This window comes from Pinus tabuliformis, chromosome J (genome assembly GCF_031772625.1).
Source record: "Pinus tabuliformis cultivar Carrire ecotype Pingquan chromosome J, CPIR1, whole genome shotgun sequence".
Taxonomy (NCBI): Eukaryota; Viridiplantae; Streptophyta; class Pinopsida; order Pinales; family Pinaceae; genus Pinus; species Pinus tabuliformis.
The window spans coordinates 1207768541-1207774565 of NC_142295.1; the positions used below are offsets into that span (position 1 = coordinate 1207768541).

At 36.6% G+C, this 6025-nt stretch overlaps 1 pseudogene; it reads right to left on the bottom strand.

The window, feature by feature from the left end:
• Positions 1-2080: 2080 nt before the first annotated feature.
• On the bottom strand, positions 2081-3284 carry LOC149231473 (putative carboxylesterase 18 pseudogene; annotated as a pseudogene).
• Between the last annotated feature and the right edge of the window lie 2741 nt (positions 3285-6025).

A 6025-nucleotide genomic window follows, 5' to 3' on the forward strand; every position in this document is an offset into this window, starting at 1 on the left:
TTTAAGTTGTACAATTTACAAGTTTGATATTTACATTATTTAAGTTGTACAATTTACAAGTTTGAAAATATCAGGACTAACAAAAATATAACTTATTATTTTAGGTTTGGTTCAACTTCAGTGCTCGGGGAGAGGTCAAATAACACGATAAATTAATATATCTCTAAAAAAATTGTTTGTAAGTAATGAACCCGATCTAAAAATAGCTCAATTAATGTTATCTCCCTTCGTTTCGATTACTATAGTCCATGCCTACGGAAGCGACTAATAAGTGAAAATTATTAATTTAAATACAGATTAAGGATAAATTTTATGGCGTTGATTCATACGTTTATGCAGTGGAAAATATGAGGTTTATGGAATCCGTAAAATGTGGGACATTAATCAATTTAAATTACTGAAATTGTCACGTTTCTTCTAACCGAGATAGTTAGCAAGATAAAAAAGTGCGAGATACTATTCTTTCTAAACTATAATTTGAGTAAGGTTGATTGTTATGTTTTTATGTTTTTTAAAATATTATTTGAAGAAGGGTGATGGTTATGTTTTTATCTCTTTTTTTAAAAGATATATGGGTATTTATATGAACATGCTACTCTTAAAGTATGATAATAAGTTATTAAGAATGTGTATTCATAGGATACGCAATTACTTGGATGTACAAAGGCTGGTTAATATGTATTATTGGGTCAATTATGTTACTATTAAAAAAAAATAGTTATTTTATAAATAAATATTAGTAAAATATTTTATAATAAATTTATTCACATTTATGGATTCTTTAATTTATATAGGTAGACTAATAATTATCATTATTATTTTCAATATTATATTTCAAAGATTATTTCTAATCATATTTGGTAAACCCATAATGACTTATGTTGTTTTGAAACACTTTCAAATTGTATTATATATATATATATATATATATATATATATATATATATATATATATATATATAATTTTTTTTGGTAGGTAAGTATCCACAGACTTATCACAAGGAGTGCCTTAACAGTGCACCCATTCACCATCAATCCAAAGCCTTGTGGGTGAAAAGGTGAGCGGGCTTGGCCCAGGTAAGTCACTCCTCGCGACTAGTCAACACCCTCGCTCAGGTTTGAGCACAAGACCTCACCGTCATAATGAGTCTGACTTTACCAACCAGCCGCCTCCGCCGACCTTAAAAGGTGAGCGGGCTTGGCCCAGGCAAGTCACTCCTCACGACTAGTCAACGCCCTCGCTCAGGTCTGAGCACAAGACCTCACCATCTTTACGAGTCCAACTTTACCAACCAGCTGCCTCTGTCGACCTTAAAAGGTGAGCGGGCTTGGCCCAAGCAAGTCACTCCTTGCGACTAGTCAACGCCCTCGCTGAGGTTTAAGCACAAGACCTCACCGTCATAACGAGTCTGACTTTACCAACCAGCCGCCTCCGTCGACCTTCAAAGGTGAGCAGGCTTGGCCCAGGCAAGCCACTCCTCGCGACTAGTCAACGCCCTCGCTTAGATTTGAGCACAAGACCTCACCGTCATAACGAGTCCGACTTTACCAGCCAGTCGCCTTCGCTGATCTTAAAAGGTGAGCGGGCTTGGCCCAGACAAGTCACTGGAGCACAAGACGTCACCGTCTTTACAAGTCCGACTTTACCAACCAGTGGCCTCCGCCAACCTTTTATTATATATATAATTTTAAGATAACTGTTAAGTTTGTTTATATATATAGATATATATAAACAAACTTAACTATATATATAAAAAAAAGGGAACCCACGATTATATTACAACATTATTACATTATCATTACAATCATTGCGTCAACGACAACCCTTCATGTATAATGGTGATTCGAATAAGGGGTGGGAGGTTATTAATGCAGTGTCCCAACCACTCGGGGATAACTTCCACGGTTAAATTGCTAACTCAAACACTAAATTGGTGAAAAAAACTACTTATTTGTAAGACAAGACACTCATGTTCGCACAACAACAATTTGATTGTTGGAAGAAAAAAAAAAAAACACATATACTGTTAACCATTAAAACAACTCAAATTATATAAATATAAAAAAATAAAATAAACCATAAATAATTAAATTTAAATAATTAAAAGATAAAAGATACATATATCGATAACTTTTATAATCAACATCTCTCATCACAACCAGAACATGCATACTAAGGGGCTTCAAAGATTGCATTTCAAAGCAACTTCATTCAGTTTCCACAACATTTCATCATGAATGAATTGAGATCTGATATCAGCTTCGACGATGCCTTTAGGTAGAAAAACAGGAAAAAGACGTGGATGCCTTCCCCGTGGAAGAGAAGTTCAACGTCCTGGTCAATCTTCCTCATATTCTCAACGTATCTGAGCTGCCAATCCTGCAGAGCGTCATGGCCGCCCACTGCAACCAGGGTAGGGGGAAGTGAAAGGGCGGAGATATCATGAGGAGGAGCATTCGGCCCAAATACATTGCAGGCGTGATGGTCCCTGTTGGCGCCCACCGGCAGAAACGCCTTCCAATGCCAGTCAGAGTTGTTGATATTGACGATTGGGGCCCCCTGAAGCCTGAGCTCGGAGAGCGTCCTCTCCTCTCCGCCGAAGAATGGGTGCAGAAGCACATGACCAACTATTCTCACTCCTTTCATCTCTATAATATCCTTCTCCGCCGAGACCCTGCAACCCACATGGTGAACTAGGTTCCCGCCTGCGCTGTCGCCCATCAGAAAACAGCGAGATAGATCTGCATTACCCGGGAGTTGGGCCCGACCGCCGCCCGAGCACACCCATGTGATTGCAGCAAAGCAATCGTCGGATGGAATGGGATACCGGTGCTCCGGGGAGCGCCTGTAATCCACGGAGACGACTATAACTCTGCACCTCCTGGCTAAGCGCCTGCAGAATATATCGTATAATAGAAAATGGGGAGAGAAACTAGTGAACCCTCCACCATGGAAGTAGAAGACGACGGGCAAGCGGGGCCCCGACTCCTCCTCCGGCACGAAGAGACGAAGCCAGACTCTCGTCTCGGTATCGATGACGACGTCCTTGGTGTAAACTCCGCGTATGGGCGTGCTTTTTGCGGGGATTTTATACTCTAGCCAGTTAGTAAGCCACCGATTGAAGGTTCCGTCGTTCCTCCTCGCGATATTGTTCACATATCCCATGAGTAGGCACACTATTCTCACTTCAGGCGGGTACGCGGCGGGCTTCGAAAACAAGATCTCACTTGTTTCGACCTTAACGTCCGACATCTCGTGTATATTCTTCTCCACTCTCAGATTCGTCAAATGAATAAATAGTTCTCAGTATTCTGCTCTATAAAGCCATTTTTAATTAATCGGCTGGGGCAGTTCTATCTTGCTTTGAATAAACAGACTGCCATAACTGCCCTCTTTCGGTTTTTCACTTATTTTTGGGGAGTTTGGATTAGCCGGTTGGTACAGCTACGAAGCCATAATAGTAACAATTAAATGCTACCAAATAAACCAGTGAGGCCAGCTCAGAAACATAATAAGCCATAATGGTTACAATCAAAAGTTACCAAATTCCTATTTAATTTGGTATAAACCAGTGCGGCCAGCTCAGAATCATAATAGTGACAATGAAATGCTACCGACGTGCTGTTGCTCTCTGACATCGGGACACCCTATGAAGCCACGTATGAAAATCGCTTCATACTCATTAATAGTTATATGAAATTTGATTTTGATAAATTCATTGATCTACCAAAATTGAGAGACAAAATCACTTCCATTTTGATAATAAAAAGTTGTTTTTGGTATATATTTATATTTATATTTATAGTTACCATATTTATTATTTCTCCCACTTTTATGGTTATATGAACGTGAGGTACACCACTGAAATATAGGAGAGGAAACCCAAAAAAAAATGTAAGGAGGTGAAGGAAAATTATGGAGTGAAAGAGGGATGAAGATATAATAGAGAAAGTATCAAAAAAATCCTAGCGGTGGGTTTGGGGAAATAATAGAGAAACGTAACATAACAAAGAAATAGGGGTGAGAGGAAATAATAGATAAAACATAAAACCGTTTGCATGGGGAAATAATAGAGAAAGTTCAAAAACAATGTCACTGGAAAAATAATAGAGAAAACATAGGTTGGGGAAACAATGGAGAAAACACAATCCTTTTATGTGTTTGCTCTATTATTTCCCCCACCCCAACCTTCACATTCAATAGAGAAAACACAACAATCTTTTTTTGAGTTTTCTCTATTATTTTCTCCAGTTGTATCCTTGCACAAAAGTTTTTGTGTTTTCTCTATTATTTCCCCCCGCTTACACCCTCTAATTTTGTTTTTTGTTTTTTCTCTATTATTTTCCACCACCCCCACTCTCACAAAAAACAAGTTTGTGTTTTCTCTATTATTTATCCCAATCCCCACACACTATTTTTGTGTTCTCTATATTATTTCCCATTCTCACTCTCACAAAAAATGTTTTGTGTTTTTCTCTATTATTTCTCAAAATCTCACCACCTCCACCCTCATAAAAAATAACTTTATGTTTTCACTATTATTGCACATTGGCCCCACCCTCACAATTTTTTAGTGCGTGTTTTCTCTATTATTTTGCCCCAATTCTATCCTCTTTTTGTCTCCTAAACGCAACACTTGGTTTGAGTTTTTTGGATATATGTCAATCCAATGCTTTTGACATTGTAGCCTTGTAAATTAGTATCAAAGGAATAAATAAAGACCACAAGTGCAATCTTTTGCAAATAAATCATGAGCCTTGAGCCATAATCTTTATGTGTTTAGTAAGTGAGATGTGGTATGTCGTTACTCAATAGATGTGATTGCAGTATCTTCTACCAAGTAGAGTCTTTGAGATCATGATGTAACTATTAAAAGCTAATTGTGGTTGAAGTTGAAATATATCCTTTTTTTCAAGTGCAAGTTTTTATTGTTTGCTACCTTACCTACATATGTAAAACATTGTAAAGAGTTGCAAGAGAGGAAATATGGAAATTTCAAAGAATGTTAGTTCTTCTTTGTCTTATGATGTCAATAATAACATTCAAAAACATAATAAGAAATCATGAATTCCAAGATTATTCAGCTCTATTAGTTCAAAAAAATTATATAATACAAAGATCATAGTTTGGGAATATGAAGCTGAAGTGAATTGACAACTGCCTCAAATAACTCCTAAAAAAAATCGATGATTACTTATGTTTAAGTTCAAATCCTCCACTTTAACACATTATTCATTTGTAAATATACTTATTAGCTTGCAAAAACCAATTTATTAGATTCGTTTAGTCAAACTTGAAGATATTGAATGGGGTTTAGAAAACGAACATAAATATGTCTATCTGGGGTTGATTTAGTTTGGTATAAATGCATTGGCCAAGCCTGGATTAAATATGCTTTCTCTTTCTTGTGTTATAATTTTTGGGCATAATAAATTTGAAGTTGCCTTGCTAGGATTTTTTCAAGCTTGTTGAGATAATGGCCACGTCAGGTCATCCATTGTTACTAGTTATCAAGTCTTTTTGATAGATCCCCATATACATGAATTTCTACAAGCCTATATTAACTTCTCATGTTTTTATATGTGTTGTTGATCTTACATTGCTTTGTTACATGTAATTTTATTCTTAATATTTGTATCCACAACACTATGAACTCGTAATTTGAATCTAATCAAGCAAGAAACAACTAAGGGCATGGTGATCAGATATTGTAACACCCATTGCCTTAGGATTTTCTATACTTACTCTTCTTGAGGAATGGAATGTTATATATTGGCCCTTGAGTCAAAAAGATTTACCACGTACAACTCCACAAAAATTAATTGTTTATAACTCTGGAAGGGTCCATTTTTAAGATTAGATATCAGTGACTAATAACAACCTACCTATGGATAAAGAATGAATATTTACTCAAGCTATGTCATCCAAAGATGCTAGTACTTTGGAAAGATCAAATCTCTAAAACCGTGAAGCCCTTCATAAATCTAAAAAAGCCACCTATAAATATTGTTTGACCTCCACTAT